This window comes from Patiria miniata, unplaced genomic scaffold (genome assembly GCF_015706575.1).
Source record: "Patiria miniata isolate m_02_andy unplaced genomic scaffold, ASM1570657v1 HiC_scaffold_29, whole genome shotgun sequence".
Lineage (NCBI taxonomy): Eukaryota > Metazoa > Echinodermata > Asteroidea > Valvatida > Asterinidae > Patiria > Patiria miniata.
Window position 1 is genome coordinate 3,432,905 of NW_024037068.1, and position 22,205 is coordinate 3,455,109.

Genomic DNA, 22,205 nt, shown 5'->3' on the forward strand with positions numbered 1-22,205 from the left:
TTGATATTTTGGCTAAAATTATAGTCTCCCTTTCATGGAATGCTGCCATTGTAACATATTCATATTGGGGCATGGTTAGGAAATGCACATGAATCATTTGCTGACCTTGGCCCATATGAATATGTTACAATGGCAGCATTCCATGAAAGGCGGACTGAAATTTTCCACCAGAGTATGACCAATTAGTCCCGGTTGTGTATAAAAAAAAGGTTTTGTGTTCCTTCCTCTGTGGATGATTGGAATTGTCATCAAGCAATTTTAGCTGAAAGTGGATTTCAGCAGCATCTCTAAGCTACACATATTTCAATTCAACTTTATATTTTTAAAGACCAGATTAGTAGGCTACATTGTATATCATTTGCAGCTTGTCAAAAAGTAACTAATGAAATTATTGTTGAAAAGCATACTTGGTCTAACTCCCTAGCATGATTTACTAGGAACCATATACATGTACCCATCCTGGCAAATTCCAACACCGTTTGGGACCTTATTTCTGACTTTGATTCTGGAGGTGTGCCAACCCAATGTAAAAGACTGTCAGTTTCGGGGTGCTGTACCCATCCTGACAGATTCCAACAAAACATTCCATTGGGTTGAGTTCTGTTAGGGTTAAAGATACCGGTAGTAATGGCACTAAACTCCCTGTGCAATTATTCTTTTAGGCATGCTGTCATTCTGAAGAAGAAAACAAAAGATGGTCATGGACAAAGATGCGTCTAAAGATACATTTTTGAAAATTTCCGTTTGTTGCTCGTTTTTAATACGGCGAAGCCCTGTTGCGTGCAAGCGTTGACACGACACGCACGCGCGGCATTGCTATGATAAGTTGGTTCGGAGCGTGACATCGCGTAGCTGCAATCGGCTAAAATGAGAATGTGTTCCGGACGCTGATTTCGGGCTTGCAATTCAAAACATGACTTGGGGCAATTACTTTTGAATTGAAATTGAGATCCTAGAATATTGTTTTCTCAGAATATACAGCGTTCACAGAGCTAAAACTATAATAGGGGCCTAGTTGTTATGCACCCGTCTTTTATTTTGAGCACTTTTGTTGCCTCCAACGAAAAAAAATATCACAAATAACAAATGATCTACCCTATCCGTTAATATGATCGATAAGCTGTTATTTATGATTGATAAGAGTGTGTTTAACATCAATCACATGCAAGTTTATTTTTGGGGTGTTTTGAAGATAAGACACGTATACTTGTTTATCTACCAAATTTCTTCCTATTCTTTACCAAAACACTGCATATGGCTGGTTGATTCCTAAACCATGCACCCAGGGGCGTCAATCGCTTCTCAAAAGTGGGGGGGGGGGGGGGGGGGGGACATACCTTGATCAGAAATAATGCAAGCGTGAAGTGCGAAGCCCTTACAGCGTGGGGTTCGGGGCCCGCTTAAGGGCCCCGAAAAAATTCGGATTCTAGATGCTCATGTGGTGTGATCTGAGGCAATTTCTGACCACTTTAACCAATATTTTCTGAGCAAAAGATAATGATTTAAACATCATTTTCGAGGTTGAAGTCATTGAATAAGCTATTATATTGTCAGCTAAAGGCGTGGGGTTCGGGGCCCGCTTTAGTGCCCCGAAAAAAATTAGATTCTAAATGCTCTGTAGTGCGATCTGAGGCAATTTCTGACCACTTTAACCAATATTTTCTTAGCAAAAGATACATTGTAGTACATACAGTAATATGGGCCCTGTAAATGAGGCACGAGTTTAAAAATCTGGGGGGGGGGACATTTGATATTGTGTCCCCCACCCTTCAAAAAGTTGGGGGGGGGGGACATGTCCCCCTGTCCCCCCCCCCCCCCCAGATTGACGCCCATGCATGCACTAGAATCCCATAAACAAGTCTGTCAGTGTAGTATCTTACTTCTGTAGGGTGAACATATGATCAGAAGACTCTCCCGAATATTAGATCATCTGCAACCAAATACTAGAATAGCTTTTTACCAGTTATATAATATTCCTGCACACACGACTGTGGTGTCATTTTAATTGTAAAGTTGCATTTTTGTTGTCATATGCCACTTTTTTTGTCAACTGTAACTTTCTTGTCAATTTAATTGGTCCCATTCTTAAGTGGGTAAAGTCCCTGGACAGTTTTATACGTACATGTTATTTTTTGTGTACGATCATATGGAGGCGTCTGCATGTAATCAAGGGTAAAAGGTAGAAATTTATGGTTTGGAGTGTTTTTTTTCCTCCCATTTTTCCCATAAAAAAAAAATTAGGGTAGGGGCTGTCAAGATAGGGTGGCCCAACATATCCATCGCCGCATGCAAATTTTAACTGACGCACTTTGTATGCAACTTTTGATCAACGTTTGTGTGTAAAACTTGATCGGCGAGTTTTGTAGTCGGGTGCGGTTTCGAATAATCAAATACTAAAAAAACTATTTCAAAAATTGACCGCCCTATTAGTGATTAATTCTACATTACTGTAGTTATTCCAAACAAAATGTAAATGTTGACAATCCCAGTAGGTAAACATTGCAGTCTAGCTTCGTGTACATATAAAGCACAAAGACTTGTTATGTAATATCCCACATGTACATGTAGGTGCAGTACTTACAATGCACCATGGTGACTCATCATCACTGTGCGTCCTTGTACAATCCTTGTCCCATGATACGAATGCACGTGCCTATTATAATGACAGCGTTCCATGAAAGAGATACTGGAAAGTGGAATTTTCCACCATAGTATGACCAACTAGTCTTGGTTGTGTATAAAAAGGACGGAATATGGTCAACAAAACATTCTTAGCTGAAAGTGGATTCCAGCAGCACCTCGGAGTAATTATTACACATATTTCAGTTCAACTTCATCTTTTAAAGGTAGAGTATATTATTTGCAGTTATCCAAAAATCGACTGATGAAATTATTGTTGAATTCTTTTCTGGAATGCTGTCATTGTGAAGAAAGCAGTAAAAGAAGGTCGTGTCCAAAGATGCATTTTTTAATTTGGCAAAGCCGTGAATGGGTGCGTGCAAGCATGCATGCACACATGCACGCAACTGCTTTAATTTGTCAGTTCAGTGTGTGACCTTGTTTTTACATGTATAGCTGCAATTCGCTGAATGAGAACGTGTCGCAGACGCTGATTTTGGGTGCGCAATTCAAAACATGGCTCAGCAACGTGTGAATGGAAATTGAGATCCTAGAATATTGGTTTCTCGGAATATACAGCATTCACTGAGCTAAATCTTAATCAGCTAGTTGTTAAGTACCCTTCTTTAGATTTTGAGCACTTTTGACAAATGATATACTCCACATGTAACTTTATCATTGAAGAGTAAACTACAAAACTCAACTGGAATCTGTATTTTCAGATTGATGTTTAGGATTCTTGCACTCGCTGAAAAGTGCAAAACTTAGAAATATAATCTACAAAATAAATACATGACTGCAAAATAAATACATGTAGTACAGGTACATGTTTAAACTCATGAAATTGTATGTACTTTGTATGTAATTGTACCGTAGTTGATCGTTGCATGCAATCTGGCACACTGTGTGCATTGGAGCGTTTGTTTATGGTGAAAATCGAGGAAACACACATGCAACATTATCGATGAACCAAACCAAATTGAGGACTCCTCGGTAGGAATACGTGTACAAAACCAATGAGAGCTGTTGCCAAAAAGTTAAGGTATAAACAAAGGAAATGGGAAGAGGAACAATAGAAAAATCTACAATTTACATGAACACCATAAGCAAACGTGCTAGTACCAGTACATATGTATGGTATCACCATGGAGCTGTTTGCTTTTAATCTCGAATGAGAACATCACATTGGAAAGTACACTTTAGATTGGACTGTTTGGACATGGGTCATTCCACCGGGTTGGGAAACAGTGCATGTTACATCCATATATTTGGTTACATGTATATTATTAAAAGTATCAATGCATTCTAAACAATTGCTCAACATAATATGTGTCTTAGGGTGTTTCAATACTTGAGAAAGTTTGAAATCATTAGAAAGTACTTTGACAAAATATGAGCAAAAATGTATTAATTCGGACGTAACATTGACACCGTGTCAATGTTACATCCAAATATTCTTTTTTTGCCATTTTTTACACGTATGTAAAATATTACCCAAACTGACATTGCATATTTACAACTGGACACCTAAGCACCAAGAAAAGCTTTTGTTTTGGTATAGTCAGGGTTCAAATATAGCAGAAACAATACCTCAAGTGTGGATGTAACGGTGTAAAAATCACTCAATGGAAGTGTGACATTTGGGTTTTACGCCGTGTAGATGTTACGTCCACACAACCAAGCTATCATTTCTGCTCCATTTGATGCCTGACTACCATAACAAAAGCTTTTCTTATTGTGTTGCATGTATAGTAAGAAGTACGCAAAGTGAATTTGGGTAATGTTTCGCAGAAATTATAAAAAAAGGTACAAATGTCATATTTGGACGTAACATTGACACGGTGTCAATGTCACATCCAAAATGACATTTTTTGCTCATATTTTTGGCAAAATGCTTTGAAATGATTTCAAACTTTCTGCAGTAGTCACAAACAGAAACACCCAACAACAGACATTATGTAGAGCAACTGCTAGCAAGGCATTCATGCTTTTCATAATATGGTCATATGTCACACATATTGTTCCCCAACCCGGTGGAATGACCCACATATGACATGTGGTAGTGCACATTGTGCTAGACTTTGTATGTGTACATGTACATGTACGGTACTACTAATGAGAGCTCTTGGATGCATGCACACACTGATTTCTGCGCATATGGCACAATTAAAGTGCAGGCATAACTAATGTTATTCTGAGTGTGCTCAAGCCTATGGCATCTTCATGTGAACATTGGGCGTTGTCGGCTATGCATTCGGATGTTCCATTTAACAGTTGGAACCGCTGAGGGGCAGTACTTCTGCACGGAAACCATAGCTTTAAAAAAATCTGATCATCAATCTTTCTGCAGCTGTGTACTGGAAGCGTTTGACCATAAATCTGAGTGATTATATCAAGTTGTTGGTCACATCTCCCATGCCAGATTAAAATGTTAAGGGAAAAAAAATGAAATTAATGGCAACAGACTTTTTTGACAGTTGGTGATGACTGGATTGACATTTTCTGTCCTATTTTTTTTTTTCCCCAGAAGTGATACATATAAATAGAGTCGCCGATACAAAGTACCATCATGGCAGCGTCATTCTGGCGTCAGACCTATTATCTCCTCTATCGGAACTTCTTGATTAAGATCCGATCAGGCCAGATGTTATTTCAGGTAAGAAATTTAAAGTGGGGTTGAATCATAGAGACAAAAGTGCTGACTCGATGTACATGTACATGTACAAAGTGATGCCTGCTGGGCGCATCCATGTTTGTGCACAAACCTATGGAAAACTCGAAATTTTGTACGGCTTTTGTACGGTTATTAGCATGTGTTTGTATTCTATGGAGGTGCGTTCTTGAAGCTGATGCACCAAAAAAAAACCGAAAAAAATCAGTAAATGAGCATTTCCTTTTGCTCTGTGCGAACCACGCATACGCTTTCGCGTATCCGATGCAGACGATTTTTGCCGTGACGTTTTTTTAACCGTTGTGGCGTGCTTAAGTTGTTTGGGTATGTTCTTGCTTATCAGTCACCTACAGTCGACAGTCAAAGCATAGCTGTATCAAGTTACATAAACAGTCATAGCCAGTCATTCTGCTTTATGTATCGTAGGCTGAGAGCTCTTAACTATTGAAAACAGTCACTTGATTGATTTTGACTAAAAGGACAACTTTGCACAGAATGTATGTTTGCCTAGGCCTGATTGAAGCATGATATGTAACATATTATAACACCTCACCCACAGATTCTGTGTCTTGATTGGCTGAGAGCGAGTCACATGTTACTTCTAATTTTGCTATCTTTCTGTGCACGGCCAAAAGTATTATGCGCATAGCAACCAAAGTACTATAACATTAGCAACCAAAGTACTATTTCCACGGCGCGGTATTTGTGTGCAAATGCCTGCTGGTGTGCGCGTTGTGCGTAGCGCGTATTATTCCAAAGAGAGCGCGCCGCAGACTTGGGTTCAAACATTTCGTGAAGGGTTAGTTTTTAAGAGAGAAATACATTTTCCACCAATTTTGTATTGAAATTGAAGTTTATTTCAACTGTGTTCAGATTTAAATAATGTAAAATATTAAAATCAAGCAGAATCTGTGGGTGAAGTGTTATAAAACAAATATTGAATGCTTTATCTCGTGGTGAAGTAAAACTAGCCTCCCTCGGTGATCCATGGACCATTCTATTTTCCCTCGGCTTCACCTCGGGAAAATAGAATGGTCCATGGATCACCTCGGGAGGCTAGTTTTACTACACCACTCGAAGCATTCAATATTTGCATAATGTTCGCTAGTGTTGGCAGCTTCGGTCCTGCTTCTGTCCTTGTTCAAAATTTTGTTGCCAAGTCCAAAAGATTATGTGCTTCAGATCCCAGATGAGGGACGTCATTAGCAACATTTAATCTTGACTTCCTCCTCCCCCCTTCGCCTACCATCAAAGGAATTTTTCGTACCCATTTTGATCGTCGCCACCATCGCCATCGTCAATCTGACCAACAAGCCGCGGATCTACGAAGCCGTCCCCTACAACAATTTCCAAAACTACCCAATGCTGGACGCCAACGGCAGCGTGCAAATGTTTAAGCCGAACGCCTCCAAGCCCTGGGCGTTCACGCCCAACAACACCGACACCCTGGAGGTGATGGACAGGATCAAGAGTGCCCTCGGCGATGATGCGCCATCGCAGTTTGTGTCCTTCGCTGACGAGGCGAGCATGGCGGCTGCTTACCAGACGCAGGGGACGCCTCCGTTCACCATCGGTGTCGTCTTCGGCGCGGATTTCCCGCAGAACCTCGAGGTGGCTATACGCATGCCGTTTGAGCAGATGCCGCCCACTGGCAGCGACTCTCGGTTTGCTTCACAAGGTACGTGTAAGGTCGAAGCTTCAAAACAAAGTCTGCAGACCATCTGCAAACTTCAGCGGTCTAAGGGCTTGCCAATCTGCAAAGCCTGCCTACCTTCAAGCTACAGTCCATCATTTGCAGCTATCCAAATACAAACATCTAGTAACTGACGCAATTATTGTTGACAAACATACTTGGTTGAAAGATACTAAGGAACTAAACTCCCTGTGAAAGTATTCTTTATGGCATACTGTCATTTTGAAGAAATCAATGAAAGAAGGCCTTTCCAACGATGCGTCTAAAGACGCATCATTACAGTGCACGACATCGCGTAGCTGCAATCAGCTCGGTGAAAACGTGTCTCGGATGCTGAATTCAGGCCCAATTAAAAAAACTCGGCAACTTTTGATTTGAAATCGAGATCCTAGAATTATGGTTTCTAGGAATATACAGCATTCACTGAGCTGAAAGTTCTTCAGGTTAGTTGTTCAGCACCCTTCTTTAGATTTTGAGCACTTTTTATGCTTCAAATGAACATAACGCACAAATTACAAATGAAGGATGCTTCCTTTAAGTCATACATTGTGAGGGATGTGTGCGCGGAGGGAATTCCTTACTTTGAGAAAAGTCTCGACCTCTCTTTGGATTGCTATTTTCATCCAACAGCTTCATGCCGTGCATCCTACGGAGAGCCTCCTGGACTGGTCAACTACAACTGTCCTGCCAACGGATATCTGTTTTCTGGCTTCGCAGTTCTGCAAACTGTACTACAGAATGTTGTCTCCTCAGTAAGTTTTATTTGTATTTCATCATAGTTTTAGGGTTCACATGAATTTTGCATCAGACCATTATTTTGTCCATCAGACCATTATTTTGTCCAGGCTCGTCCTGCGCTCATCCTGCACTTACGATGCGCTCAATTCGCTCTCTAGCTGTGTGCCCCTTTCAAGCCCAACTACTCGATTTAGTCGCTGCTGCTGCGCTGTCACTGCGCTCTGCTCACTGTTGATACGTCCTTGTAGCTCGCGTCACGCTCTCACGACAAAACGGTCAATCTGCAGTCCAGTTTCAAATTTGTTCTACAAGTTCATCGCAAATCGAGTTACTTTCCCATGGAGACCACACCGACTGCCTTGCGCCTAGTCTGTGTCAATGCCACGTATATGTCGCACGATTCACGCTCGCACAGTGCCCCAGATGCGTCATTACGGCGCCCTGCCAGAGTGCAGAGGTGCTCCAATTGTTTTTCAGCATGTTCAAAAACTTTGGTGCTCATCGGAGACTATTAAGACCTGTGGCGCCCATCTGGCGACCTATGTAGTTGTCGCTGCGATCTAGTAGTTGTTGTTGCGCCCCAGCCATTTTTCAAGGACGCAGTGAGAGCGCATGATCGCAGGCAGTCTGACAGGGCCTTTAGATAATTGCCCTTACATGTGTGTCACAGATGCAGACCAATCAGTCCCTCCCCCTGCCGGAGGTCTCTGTCCGGATGTTCCCCAAGGATCGTTTCGTCCAAGCCTCGGCATTCCCTCGCCTCTTCTCCACCATCTACTATGTGCTGATGTACTCCATTTTTGTCGCCACGCTGCTGTCCTCCATCGTCTACGAGAAAGAGAAGAAGATCAAAGAGACTATGCTGATGATGGGAATGTCTAGTGGCCCCTTCTGGTGAGTTCAGTTCTGCATTTAATTCGGGCAATTCACAATGCAGTGCGCCACCAAGAGTTTGCCACGGAGAGTTAATTTTTCCCAGTGCATTGTGGGAAATGGTGGACAAATTCGCAGTGCAGGACATTGGAAATAGTTAGTTTTTCCGGTCATTAGTTTCGTAAGCGTATGATTCGAGTATATGTTTGCCCTTTTCTTTTCTTTTTATCAATATGCAGGTTTTTGTAAGGAGGTAGAACGCTATGCCCCAATCCATAACAAATAAGCACAAGTTGTCTACTGACACTCATTCAAATGGGCCATGTTTTGTCGACCGTAAACTTAGTCTAGGGGCTAGAAGTTGTTATAGTTTGATATGCGATAACCCGCTGCCGCGAGAGGGCGCTATCACCAACTGACCAACTAATATCACCCATGAACCCGTCAAAACAACGTCTATTCCAAGTCCTATTGGTTGTGTGTAGTATGTGTGGGACTGAAAATGGACAGTAATTGCCTGCAGAAGTCGCGCATGCGCACTATTTTCCCCCATTGATCCGGGGGAAGATTTTAGGAAATCGCCTAGACATTGTTCTGACGGGTTTGTGGATGATATTGGTTGGTCGTGATAGCGCCCTCTCGCGGCGGCGGGTTATCGCGTATCAAACAATAACAACGTCTACCCCCTAGACTACCGTAAACTTGAAAAATGGACTCTCCATGGCAAAACTCTTGGTGGCGCACTGCATTGTTAATCGCCCGTATTGACTTCTTAGAAAGGAATTTCCAATAAGCATTGAAACTTAAGCCTCATTTTGAGACTGAAATTGTAAATGATTTTAACAGAGAAAAAACCTACTCTGATGTTGTGTCTAACCCTCCTGCTGTTAAAAATGTCATAAGACCTGTGCTTGCACTCGGAAGTATAGGTGCTCGTACTTGTACTCGTACTCGGTTACCTAAGTAATCGGCAGTACTCGGTTATTGGGAAAAAAGTGCTTGACTACAACACTAGGAACTTCCAGTGTAGGGCTTGTTAACTCAGTTGTTAGAGCGCTGGAATGGCAATCCCAAGGTCGCAGGTTCGAACCCCCTCCAGTCAATATCTTTGTTCAACTTAAACAAATTATAATGCAACTAGTCAATTTCCCTTTGAGGTTGATTTGAAACTCATTTAAGGGGACACTGGGTCCTGGAACAGCCCAATTGGGCTACAAAACGCGCTTTGAACGAGATGATGATAATCGGAAAAAGCTTTTAAAAGTAGGATATAAACATCCAAACAACTATCCTTTCAAAACTGGGCGTTTTTGTGTTATTCCTGTATTATGCATGCGAGAACGAATTTCAGGGTCCACTTTTGCGACCCCATAAATTCGAGCTGTTTGGATGCTAGTTGTGATTTCATTCATACGCGTAAAGTGTTCGCCTTTTGCGGACGTTGAAGAAACCACAATTTTTTGCACTGTTCCCGAGACACACAACGTGTACAGCGTACATGAGAACGACACGAAAAATGTATTCGTACTCCGTCATGTCCGATGTAAACAAGCGGTTTTTTTTGTCTTTTCTCGGGAACGGTAAGACATTAGGTTGGTTTCCTTTCAACCAGATGTTTGAAATAGGCTAAGTAAACAATCCAAAACATAACATTTTCGGGGATTTCAGGACCTAGTGCCCCTTTAAAGTAAATAACTTATATTTGCTAGAAAATTAGCAATTTAGATTTTTTTTTTCAGGTCAAAACTTGACAAATAGAATGGACAGTGCATCTTTTTTTTCTATTTCTTTTACCTTGCAGGCTTGCATGGTTCATTACCTACTGCGTTATCATGGTGGTGGTTGCGTTGGTGGTTACCCTTCTCAGCAAATACGCTATTCAGAACGTCTCCAACGGAAACTTCCTCATTATATTTCTCATCATGTTCCTTTACGGCATGACAAGTAAGTATAAAGAAATTAAAGAGAAAACACATGTACATGATGTAACCAATTTTAAAAAAAAAATGGGCAAATAATATTAGCTAAGGGGCTTCATGTATTCTCTTGAGCATTTAAGGGGACACTTGTTTAGTATACATGCGCTTGGTTGCTATAATTTGTCAGTTCAGTGCCCAACATCGCATAGCCGCAATCGGCTCAGTGAGAACGTGTCTGGGACGCTGAATTCAGGCCCAATTCAAAACGTGACTCAGCAACTTTTGATTTGAAACGAGATCCTAGAATGTTGTTTTTCTCAAAGTACACAGCATTCACTGAGCTGAAACTTCATCAGGTTAGTTGTTCAGCACCCTTCTTTAGATTTTGAGCACTTTTGTTGCTTCAAACGAACATAATGCACAAATTGCAAATGATGGACGCTAACTTTTAATGGCCGTCCGCAATAATCCGCTCTTTTCAGTCCGTGCTCGGACTACCTAGAGAGATGCCAAACATGCAAACACACCTGCTGAGCGATAGTTATCGTGGAGAGCAAGTACACACCTTGCGGACATTGGAAAGTCCCGACAACTCGGTCCTAATTTCCCTAAAACTAAGAAAACTTCCCAATACCCCGGCCCTGCTAACGCACAATCTCTTCTCCAAATGTTGTTCCAGTTATTGGTCTGTCATTCATGCTGACGCCCTTCTTCAACAAGGCGACCGTGGCCGGAGCGCTGGGGACGTTGTTCACGCTGGCTCTGTCGTTGGTCTACATCCCGCTCGGTCTGATTTCAGGCATAGACACTGTCTTCAAGTGGCTGCTGTCGTTTTTCTCGCCAATAGCGTTTGCTCTGGCCATTGATCAGGTCTGTGTACTTGTCCCCGGAGTGCGAGCGGAACGGAGAGTAATGTAACGCGTCTGCCGCAAGCCCAGAGTGGCAGATGGAACGCAGACGCGCTACATTGTTTGCGTTCCGCAAGCGCGAGTGGGATAACAAGTTTTATCTTCATGCAGACTTGATACACGGTTAAAGCTACAGTCCATCATTAGCAGCTATCCAAAAAGTAACTGACGTAATTATTGTTGAAAAAACATACTTAGTTATAAGATAGTAAGGGTACTAAATTCCCTGTGAAATTATCCTTTCTGACATGCTGTCATTTTGAAGAAATCAACGAAAGAAGGCCTTTCCAACGGTGCGTCTTAAGAAGCACCTTTGGAAATTTCCATTAGTAGTTCGTTTTTTTATTTGGCGAAGCGCGCGCAAGCGTTGACACGTGTGTGCGGTTGCTTTAATTCATCGTATCAGTGTGCGACATTGCGCGACATTGGCTCAGTGAGAACGTGTCTCGGATGCTGAATTCAGGCCAATGTTGTTTTTCTCAAAATAAACAGCTGAAGCTGAGCTGAAACTTCATCAGGTTAGTTGTTCAGCACCCTTCTTTAGATTTTGAGCACGTTTGTTGCTTCAATCGAACAATGTGCACAAATTACAAATGATGGACTGTACCTTTAAGATTCCACATTGCATGCCGTGGTAACTTTTCAGCTGTTATCTCGCTACGTACAAATGCTGGTGAAAACACAAGTATCTTAGCATATTAAACAGGATCGCACAGTGCAGAGTGGTCCTTGCAATAACCTGTTGTTGCAATATTGGTATTTTGATGCGTGGTATTTTGATGTTAATTTTAGGGGACGATAACTTTTTAACATTATACCTCTGCCATTTTTAATATATGTTTTTTTGTTAACACATTTTTATAGATTTATATATATTCTTTGTGTAGCCAGAGGTATTGGAATTGAATGCCTTCGGGCCACAGTTTTTAGGTAAACTTTTTTAATTCCGGGCATATGCCCCTTGCTTTCGTCATGTTCGTTTTTGTTTCCTTGGTTTTTGGTTTTCTCTATATGTGAATGTTTGTTGTTTGTGTTTTTAATGCCGAATAAATAATAATAATAATAATAATAATAATAATAGATTGACCAATCAGGATCGAGGATTCAAGTTTGCGTGTATGACAAGTATATGACGTCTGTTGTGTTAGCCCTATGGATCAGGTGTGTTTAGTTGATACCTTTAATGTATTTTGAATTATGAGCTGGATTATGTTACAATGGTGTACGCATCGTCTTTCCTCTTCAGGCTATCCTTTTGGATGAGGGAGGGCCTGGCATCCAATTCGATAACATTGTCGTGGATGGTTTCCCACCATATGTCGCCATGCTGGCCATAGACTGTGTGCTATACCTGCTCTTGGCCTTCTACTTTGACAACGTGATACCAGGTAATATATATTTTTTTAACTTCACACCATAAATATCCATGATCAAATTGGAGTACGTCATTGGCCGATTCCGCCGCGCGTCCGGGAAGTCAAAACACAGTAAAATAACGTCTTAAATGACATCTTAAACATAAAATGAGGCTCATGGGTAAAAAGTATTACTTTACAAACTCTTGTGAATGAGGGGAGCGCTAATTTGCTAGATATCTGTCACTTTCAGTGCGGCATTTTGGAATGGCCGGAGCATGACCACTGCTCGACCTCGAGTGTTTACAATTTATTTTATCTGCGGGGAGGGAGTGTGGCCTTGGGCAAGCCACTTCACCCCCATTTGCCTCTCTCTACCCAGGAGTATAAATGGGCACCGGTATTAACTGGGGCATAACCTGCGATGGATTAGGATCCCATCCAGGGGGAATAGGAATATTCTCAGTCGTTTCACGCTACTGAAACCGGAGATAAACGCCGGCCTGATGGGCCACATTGGCTCGTGACAGACTTTACTTACTACTATTTTATCTGGAGGCAGCATATCTCATGGCAGAGTGTGGTTTGTTTGACATTTGACTTCCAGGGACCTACGGCCAGCGTAAGCCGCTATGGTTCTGCTGCATGCCTTCTTACTGGGGCAGCAGTTCTAGTGGAGGTCAGGCTGATGTCGAAGGGCTGCTTGATCTCGAGGATGTGGAAGACCTCCCGGATGTGGAAAAGGTGCACCAAGAGATGAAGGACAGGGCTGGCATTAGGTAGGAAATTCATGAATTCATGTAGATAAGTCCATAAAAAGTCCTGTCGTGAGTCAGTTGAGTGGACAAGTCCAAGTCACGAGTCATTTGGGTTGGAGACGAGGACGAGTCATGAATCAAATGGGTCAAAGCCGAGTCATAATCTTGAGTCAATTGGGTCAAGGCTGAGTCTGGTTCGTGAGTCAATTAGGTTGAGGACGAGTCCGAGTCGTGAGTCAGTTGGGTCAAAGCCGAGTCATAATCTTAAGTCAATGGGGTCAAGGCTGAGTCCGGGTCATGTGTCAGTTGGGTTGAGGACCAGTCCGAGTCGTGAATCAATTGGGTCAAAGTTGAGTCAAAATCTTAAGTCAATTGGGTCAAGGCTGAGTCCGGGTCATGTGTCAGTTGGATCGAGGACGAGTCATGAATCAATTGGGTCAAAGTTGAGTCATAATCTTAAGTCTCTGGTTTCTGATAGCGTGCGTCGCCATACCAATGCACATTGGCAAAATTACAAAGGTTTTTTCTCAATGTAAGATGATGTCTCAAAACCGCCAAACTCACTGGTTTGATTGGAATCCTGCTGCTGCATTTTAACGTGTTTTTAGATGGGGTTACGATCGAGTATAAGCTTTATGTGGCCTCTCTGGGCTCCCATATATTTTGCACTAAATTTAGTCGGGCACCATTTGCAGACAGCTTTGTAATTTTGTAATTGTGTGTCTGGAAGCCAGACTGAGGGAGCGATGGTCGTGTATCTGAAACCTGTAAATGCTTTTTAATTAGTGCAATATGTAAGGGAGCAGACTAATGACCAGCCTGGCAGCTCATGCACGATGTCGATGTCGCTGTATGGTCTGACGTTACCGTTTTCTGTGATTTTTGTCTTGACTATCCAAACTTTCCCAAAATCCGTCCGTCAAAATCATAAGTGGGTGCAGAATTCTCAAGCCTGATGGCCCTACTGATGTATATTTTTGAGAGTTTTAAGGGGATCAAAGTGTCATCTGCAACATCAGCCAACATTTGAAGAAAAAAAAAGTTGGGGCAAACAAAAAAAGCCCTCGTCGCCGCACCACTTTTGGGGCAAGCTCCATACCAGAAACCGAAGACTTTCTCTTTTGGGCAGCTGTAAAAGAGTTGATTCAGACAAGATCTGAGTCTTTTGTTTTTTTAAGAACATTTAAAGGTACATGGGGTTATTTGCCTTTATGATTTTTTTATGTGTTTGAGGCAACACAAAATAGTGAAAATCTTAAATGAAGTTGCATAACTTTTTTTGAAATTTCAGCTCAGTTGATGTTATGCATTTTGAGAAATCAGGGAAGATATATGCACAATTTTTTGATCTGTATGTACTTCTTTCACTTTTTTCTCTGCAAGAAATGTTAAATGTACTTTTGTATTGTTGCAGGATCCACAATCTGTCTAAGACGTTCAAAGGAGGCAGGAAGAAGCCTGATGTTCTCGCTGTCAAAGGTAAAAATTAGGCCCCCCTCCAAAAAAAAATATTAAAACCCCCCCCCCCAAAAAATGTATTGTTGATGTGCCCTTACGTGGCGCAGCCCCTAACGTGGTATGGCCCCTTACGTGGCGCAATTTGGTTTTTTATTTCTATTCCCTTGCTTAATTTAACCCTAACCCCCTAGTAGTTCCTCGGGACTACCCTGCTAAATCCAACAGAGTCCAACCGGAGTTTTCTGCTCAATCCACTGTGCCTTATTTTCAGTTGTCTGCTGAATCCAACGGAGTCCAACTTGGCATTATAATGTGGTTCAGTTGCCTGCTGAATCCAACATTTTGCATCAGGAATGTACACAAGGGGTTTACTGCTCAATCCAACAGGCTCCATCGGGTATATGATATAGTTGGATCCTGTTGGATTAACAGGGTTAGGGTTAACATTCCTGTTAATAAAACATGAGTTTATGTACCAGCTGCAAAGTTCCAGAGAAATTCTATTTGGGAGTGATTTTTCAATTTTGTTTGGAAGTGCACAGTGCACCCTTTTAAAATGCTCCCTAAAATAAGAAAACAATTTTCTGACAACTTTGCAGTTGGGTATGCGAGTGGAGACAATAACGATTTATCAGAATTTATCAACTTTTTAACAAAATTTGTAAATGTTGACGTGGGAGAGTACGAGATATGTTCAAGTCCGCCATGTTAGGGAACACTCGGCCAAATTTGTGCCCATTTTCCAGATGCAACTGTTTGTGAATTTCGGACTAAATTTCATGACACTGACCAGTACCAGTATTAAACTGAATGAATTTGAAGCTTTTGACAAAGAGGTTTGGCAACACTGCATGAGGAAAGTTGAGGGAAGCGTTGAACTGCGCCATGTTAGGGGACTCCAATCTGTAGACTTTTTGCATGAGTACCCCCTTAGTTGTGAAAAATGATAGATTAAAGGTCACCTGAAAACTGGTGCTGTGCTCAAGGTATTTCTGATGGATCACAAGTTATCACAAGTCAATCACAAGTCATCCATTCGTGAATCAACTCAGATCGCAGACTGTACATCTCTCAAGTTTGGTTCGATTGTCCTATGGTCAACACTCAAGCTTGGAAAATGTCCAGGTCATTACCAGGGAGGACCAGTTCTGGAAAAGGAAGATAAGCGAAGCAATTGAAATCAGAACACAAAAGCCATCCCTTAACAAAGACGCTGAATATGACCTGCCAGCCATCTACAAATGACCAGCCAGCCATCTTCAACAACCTGCTGGTTTGTGATCATCCAAAATGACCGGAGTGGTTTGATTCACCTCGCTGAAAAAAGATGTCGTAATGACATCGAAAGCTACGTCGCTGCAATATTTCTGATTCCAAAAAGGTATCTAAATGTTTATTGTCCCATGGTTGTTGACAGGAATGAGCCTGGACGTCTACGAGGGCCAGATCACCTGCCTGTTGGGCCACAACGGGGCCGGTAAGACCACTCTGATCAACACCCTGACTGGCCTGATAACGGCCGACAGCGGCCAGGCCACCATCTGTGGCTACAGCATCCGGGATCCCATCCAGATGCAGAAGATCCGGTCCATGATGGGGGTGTGTCCCCAGGACAACACGATCATCGAGGCGCTGTCTGCGAAGGAACAACTCACGGTCTACGCCGGAATGAAGGGGGTCCCTCCCGAGCGTCTGGATGCTGAGGTAATAATCCTTGAGTGGTCTTTGTTTTGGTATTGTCCCTAGCCCTCCAAAAAGCTTCCGCTGTTTTGGAAACGAGTGGCACATTCTCTCAGATTTTTAGTCGAGTCACTTGAGTCAAGCCTGGAGTCACTTGGTTCTAGGTCGAGTTTGAGTCTTTGAGTCACTTGGTTCGAGTTTTAGTCCAAGTGGTCTGTTAGATGTGACAGGGGGTCCATTCCGAGCTTCAAGATGCTGAGGTAATAATCCTTGAGTGGTCTTTGTTTGGGTATTGTCCTGAGTCCTCGCGAAAGCTTCTGCTGTTTTTGAAACGAGTGGCACATTCTCTCAGAGTTTTAGTTGAGTCACTTGAGTCAAGCCTGGAGTCACATGGTTCTAGGTCAAGTTTGAGTCTTTGAGTCACTGGGTTGGAGTATGAGTCCAGGTGGTGTGTCGGGTGTGTTTAACGCTAAGTCTGAGTCTGTTGAATCAGTTGGGTCAAGGCCTAGTTCGAGTTGTAAGTCAATTGGGTCAGGTCCGTGTCCCAAGTCACTTGGTTCAAAGCCAAGTCGAGTCTTGGGTCAATTGGGTCTAGGACAAGTCCAAGTCCCGATTCATTTGGGTTGAGTACGAGTCCTAGTTGTGATTCAACTGGGTCGAAGCCAAATTTGAGTCTTGAGTCAATTGGGTCAAGGCTGAGTCTGGGCTGGAGTCAATTGGGTTGAGGTCGAGTCCGAGACGTAAGTCAATGGGGTCAAAGCCGAGTCAGAATCTTGAATCAAGTGGGTCAGTGCTGAGTCTGGGTCGTGAGTCAATTGGGTCGAGGAAAAGTCTGAGTTGTGAGTCAATTTGGTCAAAGCCGAGTCAGAATCTTGAGGCAATTGGGTCAATGCTGAGTCTGGGTCGTGAGTAATTGGGTCTAGGAAAAGTCCGAGTTGTGAGTCAATTTGGTCAAAGCCGAGTTAAAATCTTGAGTCAATTGGGTCAATGCTGAGTCTGGGTCATGAGTCAATTGGGTCGCGAGTCAATTGGGTCGAGGACGAGTCCGAGTCATGGGGGGGGGGGGGTGGCTGAGGCTGTGCCACGGGGGATGGAAGGGCCCTCGCAAGTGAAAAATGGCCTTATTTGAGACAATTTCTGTCACTGCACCCCCTCCGCACCCCCCTGGATGCACCGATGGAACCGACTGATTGCCACCAACATTGGCAAACATTAGCAACAAAGGCCAGCGGTCTTCCCGAGTCATTAGCCACGTTCTTCATGACTGAATCATTCCCATAACTGTAACCAAAAAAAAAGTGAAAAATGTATTGTGTCTTGATCAGGTGACAAAAATCTTGCAATTGACCATGTTGGAAGAGTCAGCAAACACCAAGTCCAAGGATCTCAGCGGAGGGCAAAAACGCAAACTCTGCGTCGGTCTAGCGCTCATCGGTGACCCAAAGGTAAATGAAATAAATCCATTAAAGGGCCATAAAGCAATGTAATTTCTGTAATGCAGTCCTTAAAAATGCAAATAGGGCCCTATTTTGAACACAGAGGCAGAGTAACTGAAAGGGGAAACGAAAAGTGGCATACATGGCGATGTCATGACTAGGTCCGTAACAACCACCAATGCATTGAGTTGTCATTGCACAGTTTTTGAAAATTCGCTGGGCTTTCTAAGATCAGGGAAGTATTGCTCTATCGTGCGGAATGCATGCGCGCACTCTTAAGGGTGTTGATGTCGCCACCAATACGAATACAAACATGAATTTATGATGTTACGGCAAGTTGTGAATTTGCAAAAGTTTAACACATTTCCAGGCCAATGAATTTTGCAGAGAGTGTTTCTTGATGTCAAATTTATTTTGAATTCGCTTTTGCGTGAAGTATGAACCAGCATTCATAAATACTTAAGACAGTTTACCCATTCCTATTGGTCAAGAGCCCATCACAGGGCCGGTCTGAAATGATTGATAAAACGCCGGCTGGCTGGTCCTAAACACTTTTCCAGTGTCAAATGAAATTTTGACTCGATGAAATCTGGTCCCTTTTACCGTTTTATTGGTTGAACGTTCACAATCCTCATTAGGCATGCGCAATACTACCAATGAGTTCGTATTTCATAGTCCTAAATTCACACTACACTGGCACAGCTGTGTTCTGTGCCACATCGCGCAGTTCGCTCAACCCGAGCACCAATCTCCATTTAAGGAGTTGTTTACGCCTACTCGTGAGAGGCACATGCCATAGTATAGCTAGAGGGGTGTTTAACAAACATGACGTAAACTTGTTGATTAAAATTGTTGGGAATTTACAATTTTGACTTGTTATGACTGTTTGACCGAAAAGGCATTTATGAATGGGAATAAATATGTGCTTGGCCAGTATTAAACACCATGTTTAAGACCGGTTTGGAGTCTGTATCCTGATAATGACCTTCGGCGTCCAGACTCCAAACCAGTCTTAAATATTGTGTTTGAAACCAGACAAGCACACATTTATTACCCTATTAACCTGGCCCATTGAAACCAGCAAATTCTCATTGTTATACCTGCATGGAATGTACTTGTTCTACATAACCCCCGAGGACAGACACACAAAGGGAGAACAACAGATCCTTTCAGGCCTCTGGAGTTGGGTCTTTTGTTCAAAACGGTCCTCTGTAGTAGGTTTGTGTGCTTAGCCTATGGAAGAGTGTTATATTACAGGGACAAAGGAAAACACAAAGCATTGTCCTCAGGAGTATAGTAAAACAAGAGTGTATGTTTATACATGTACCAAGTTTCAAGATCCTTTAAAGTGACAGTTCATCACGTGGACTGTTTGTCACTATTTTGCTCATTTTCCTATTCAAGATTCTGTTTCTTGACGAGCCGAGTAGCGGCATGGACCCGTACTCTCGCCGGCAGCTGTGGAATCTCTTGAAAAACCAGCGCCAGGGACGGATCATGGTGCTCACCACACACTTCATGGACGAGGCGGACATCTTGGCAGGTCAGAGGTCACATTCATCTACATAACCTCGTTCCCAGGGTTTTGTTTCAATCTCCAGACAAGAGTAGACCCTGGGAGTGAAACTTAGCAAGGAATGGATTTATATTGTGACTTGGCGATTTTATTTCCAACGTGTATTATGTGTTTTAATTTTTCATTGTAAATTATTACTTCTAGTGTAATAGTGCATGTTGGAGGGGTGAGATAATACAGCGTGTCCCAAAAAAAATGTCCCTCTCATCGACCACAGAATAATTACCAAAATCAAGTTTTATATTCAATTAAGTTTACATATTTAGAAAGCCCACTTAATTTTGTAGTTCCTGTGAAAATTTCAAAGGTCTCGCTTCATTGGTTTTGAATACACAGGCTTTTATGTAACAGCAGTGCTTTCCGGCCCATTCCAAGTTTGATAAAAAGAAATGCACACTACAGACATACCATACCTTATTCCAAACTTCACTTTTATTTCAACAACTGTGTTCTTGTTTTTGTTATTAAGTAACTAAAGTCAAGTTCATTTATTTTTTTTAAATGAAAACTAATCAAAGTTCAGTTCCACTGGTCGTGTTTGCTTTCACAGGGTGTGTTCCACTTATGGTTTGTTCTTCAATGTCCAGCTTGTAAACCTTTATTGTCCCGCTGCACGTCCTTCCACCTGCTAACTTGGAATGGGCTGAAAAGCACTGCTGTTACATAATAGACTGTGTATTCAAAACCAATGAAGCGAGACCAATGAAATGTTCACAGAAGTTACAAAATTAAATGGGCTTTCTTAATCTGAACACTAAATTGAGAATAATACTTGATTTTGGAATTAATTTAGCAGTCTATCAGAGGGACATTTTTTTTGGGATACGCTGTATTGGGTGCGTTCGAGTAGCTCACCTGGATCGACTAGGGTAAAGGCAGACGAGTTAGCCACGACAGCCGGGCTAATCAAACGCTCAGGTGTGGGCCATCACGATCCTCACATGATGTCCGTAGTCGCGGCCGTAGCCACTGACAAAACACCCGTTTTAGACTGGGTCTTAGTTTGAGATTTACTGCTTTTCAGTCAATTCCAAAACTCAAAAAAGTTAGGCTAGAACTATAGTCTGTATGAAGTCGCAACAAACTCAATCAAATTCAAACAAAGTTGGTTTGTGTGTCCACTTGAGATTTCCGCTGTCCGGCTGCCATATTTGTCTGTTTCTTTGAATGAACAATGCATGCGTGTGACGTATTCCCACCAGTGACTTTGCTCTACGAGCAGGGTCTGTTATTGCTGACCTGGATGAGGCCTGAGAATGACGTCATAGCTAATCGAACGGCACATGGCTAACTACTTTGTCTACAGATATTTTTAAAGTAGTCTGGTTACTCTTTCATGGTATTTCATTTTCATACGTTAGTCTTAAGTTAGGTACCAGACTTTCGTTGTACTCAGTGATGTACTTTTTCTGTGTTTTGCAGATTGGAAAGCTGTGATGTCAAAGGGCAGTCTTCGTTGCTATGGATCCTCACTCTTCTTGAAGAATCGCTTCGGTATTGGATACCATCTCGGGTGAGCAGAATTTGCTGAAAGTGATCTTTTTTGGTGGTACATTCCACGCAGAAATAGATGTCTTCTTACATCAGTGTTGAGTTTTTAACGTGTGGGTCTGACTGTGTAGCTGCTTAGCGCAGAACTTTACTAAACTCTTTTTTTATGCTTAACCCAATCCCGCCAGCTACTGTCAATCATGACAAACATCGCTGGTGGGTATACAAAAATCACATGAAAAGATCAACAGGCAAGGAGCACGCACAGCAGCATTAATAAGGGAATAAATGTGTGCTTGAAAGGTTTGAATCACTCTGTTTTGGGGTTTGGTTCTAGAATGGTTGTAGAGCAAGATGTAGATGTAGATAACATCACTGAGCTGATTACGGCACAGATCCCCAACGGTGAGGTGTCACGAAGTCACGGCATGGAGCTAGCCTACACACTGCCACTCCAAGCCAGCAACAAATTCCCAGGTAAAACTCGGGGAACAATTGTAAATGGCCTTGAGATTATCTATTACAATAGAAAACACTATGTAATTAAGCATAACAATTTATTTATTAATTTTTATTTTTATTTTACAGTCGATCCCTGACAATTTAGGTATATCTTCCTCAACAGCATCATTTCCCAGTATTGGGAAGTTTGGCAGCGCTATCCAGGAAATTCTTACTATGAGGCATACCTCTTGCGCATGCATTAGCTTGAATGCAGTGCTTGTGAAGTATGCTCAGATTTTTCGGGGTAGCACTGCCAAAATTCCCAAGCCTGGATTGTTAATAGTATCATCTACTCTGTGCGGCAACTTTACCAGGCTTGTCGGGGAAGTGTTTTTGATGCATGATGTTACACTTTTCGTTTCCACTTTCATTTTTTGTCCCCTCCCCCACAACCTTTACAAAAGTTGAACACATTTGAACTCTTCACAAGATGGAATTTTGCGTTAGGGTGATGTAAACCAAATTAGGTTTTGCCCTTCACCGACGTATAAACACTGTATACTCGGTGTGTTACCTCCCGAGTGAA

General features: G+C 42.3%; 1 pseudogene; it reads left to right on the forward strand.

Moving 5' to 3' along the window:
* Positions 1-2,630: 2,630 nt before the first annotated feature.
* The window catches only part of LOC119735530, a 43,381-nt pseudogene continuing 23,806 nt past the window's right edge, over positions 2,631-22,205 (forward strand).